Raw genomic sequence first — 2949 nt, 5'->3', positions numbered from 1 at the left:
TAAGGGCTTCAAGTGGAATACTCGGATCATACGCATTAATTTTATCCCTGACATGAGATCTGGCAATGCTCAGCTCACATATTCTTGCAAATTACTGGAAATACCACATTCCCATGAGACAACATGGCAGCTATGAAATTAAGTAGTGTAAGCTAGCGATTCCAACAGCTACATTAAACAAACACACCTCCAGCAAATTCCTCTGCCCCTACTCATGCAAATGGAATAGTCTTGACTAAGCAGTAAGGTAGCTCTCCACATTCAACATGGCAAAATAACCCAACTCACAAGCTTTGTTTTACTATAGTTTCAGGGTCTTCTCTCCTCTCTTTAAGGGAGGTCGGGAACAGAGACACATAGTCAGGGAAAGTCCTTTCCAAGTGAGGCACTAGTCAGAAGAGGCATTGGCCAGATTCAGGTAAATTTGATATAACTGTTAATAACTAGCCATGGAATTTACTTATAATGTAGAAGCTGAAAAGATTTCTTTAAAAATTTTTTTTTTCATGTGTGCAATTGCTAGATTTTTCACTGGATTGATCTTTCTAATAAATAGAGTCCTCCAGTTAAGTAAAACAAGAGTGATTTTATTTATTTTTTTTATTTTTTTTAATATTTATTTTTTAGTTCTTGGCAGACACAACATCTTTGTTTGTATGTGGTGGTGAGGATCGAACTCGGGCCGCACGCATGCCAGGCAAGTGTGTTACCGCTTGAGCCACATCCCCAGGCCAAGAGTGATTTTAGCTTTTATCATTTTCTCAGACAGAAAGATAAACCTTTCTAAATAGCAATATCTAGGCCAGAATTTCTATTTTGCTTTTAGTTGCTTTCTGTACGTTCTGGTTTTCGGGGATCTCATCAGAACTTACTCCAGCTTTGGACTTTGCTGCTCCTGTTGGAAATCCCAGTAATCACCCTTTCTTTTCTGGATCATTGTTTCCATTGTCTGCAGTTTTTCTGTACTATTCTCAACTGAGGCTACTTTTCTGCTCTTCTGTATTTGGAGGATTTAGTTCCCACCCAACCACACTCATTTGCTCACCCTCTTCACCTTCCCCGTGTAGTCCACAGCCACCCAAAGGCAAAACACCAGTCCTCTCAAGACACCCAGTAGAAGAGCCTCCAGAATTTTTTAGGAAAAGGGTGAATTAAATGTGATAATGTGCTTCGAACTTGAAGCTATCATTGCAGCGGATATCAGATATCAAAAACAAAAAGGGAAGCTGGTAGATATTATGGAGGTTAGCCTACAATCCCACATTCTCCCTGCTGAAATCTCCCAAGAACCTAATTCAATCCACCAGCAGATTGCACACCAGCCACCTGCCACTTGGAAGGCTGAAATCATCCTTCCTGTCTTTATTATCCCCCGTCTCTTTGTGATGTTAATTAACTTCAGGGAGTCTGGAGCTCTGGAGAAAGAAGATTGGTCAGCACCCAGGAGACAGGAGATTCTAAATTGAAAGAATCCCTACTGTAAGAAAGGGAAAGGTTTAAGATTAAGAATGATCTTCAACACTGGCAAAATTTGAGAATAGCTTTTAATTCATTTGCATCCACTCCATGTGGACGCAAACTTTCAGAGAAAGTGCCTTGGTTTAGTCATCTGCATAAGAGAATAGCAAACATACCTACTGTGTGGAGCTTCTAAAGGATCAAATGAGATAGTACCTAAGAACTTCTAGCAGCGTAAACATTGAAAAACTCAATTTTACTGTATTAAAATTTAATCCAGTCATTTCCCTTCTCTTACATTCATAAAATGTATTCCCTAATAAGATGTTTATTAAGGGAGTCTTGCTTGAGCGGGTCTCCTTATGGGCTTGCAAAGGTGCTTCCTCGAGCTAGTGTGTTGGCAGTAGCACCTGCTGGACTAGCCCAACCTTGGGCAGGGCTCAAAGATACTGAAATCTGCCTGGCTCCAAATACTTTGTAAGCCAGAGGATGAGTAACCAGCGGGCATGAGAGGTTGAATATTCTGCTTTGCTACAAACCTGGGCAGAGATCACGTCCCTTTCTGTAGGTTGGAGCCAAGGAGCATAATGAGTACAAGAAAGCATCCTGGTAGAACAGTAAGTTCTAGACAAGCCCAGAAGCGAACCCAGGAAGCAGCCTCCACCCCTGAGATTTCCTTGGAAGCAGAACTCATAGAACTTGTGGAAACTGCAGGAGATGAAATCATGGACCTCACCTATGAGTCTTTAGAGCCTGTGGTGGACCTGACTCACAATGACTCTGTTGTGATTGTTGACGAAGGAGAAGGCCCAGGAGGAATGCAGGAGGCTGCGCCAAGACCATGCCAACAGCTGCGTGGTGGGCAGTGATGACGAGGAGTTGTCCAGGGAAAGAGATGTGTTTGGGACCACCCACACTCCCAGAAACACCAAGGAGGAAAGGACCACAGGGCTCAGGCCCTCTGGTACTGTCAGTTGTCCCATCTGCATGCAGATACTCAGAGACTGTGCACGATGGTCGTCTCATTGTCTCTACAGAGTGTGGCCATGTTTTCTGTAGCCAGTGTCTCCGTGATTCCCTAAAGAATGCTAATACTGGGAGGGACCTGCGACCCACCGGCAGAACAGGCCCAGCGGCCCGCGGAGGGGCAGAGCCGCCAACCACGCCTGCAAGGTAGGCGGACCTGCGACCCACCGGCAGAACAGGCCCAGCGGCCTGCGGAGGGGCAGAGCCGCCCCCCCCCGCGCCTGCAGGGTAGGCGGACCTGCGACCCACCAGCAGAACAGGCCCAGTGGCCCGCCAGCGTGGTAGACACATCGCCCTGGGTGGGAGAGGGGTAGAGCAGCCACGCACCTACAAGATAGGCGGACCTGTGACCCACAGGCAGAATAGGCCCAGCAACCCACGGAGGGGCAGAGCCGCCCCCGCGCCTGCAAGGTAGGCAGACCTGCGACCCACCAGCAGAAAGGCCCAGCAGCCTGCGGAAGGGCA

At 46.7% G+C, this 2949-nt stretch overlaps 1 pseudogene; it reads left to right on the top strand.

Annotated features, from left to right (window-relative positions):
- Positions 1 to 1961: 1961 nt before the first annotated feature.
- Positions 1962 to 2949, top strand: part of LOC107149552 — a 3745-nt pseudogene continuing 2757 nt past the window's right edge.

This window comes from Marmota marmota, unplaced genomic scaffold (genome assembly GCF_001458135.2).
Source record: "Marmota marmota marmota unplaced genomic scaffold, marMar, whole genome shotgun sequence".
Lineage (NCBI taxonomy): Eukaryota > Metazoa > Chordata > Mammalia > Rodentia > Sciuridae > Marmota > Marmota marmota.
Note: the sequence above shows the minus strand (reverse complement) of the source record. Positions and strands in the feature narration are given on the sequence as shown.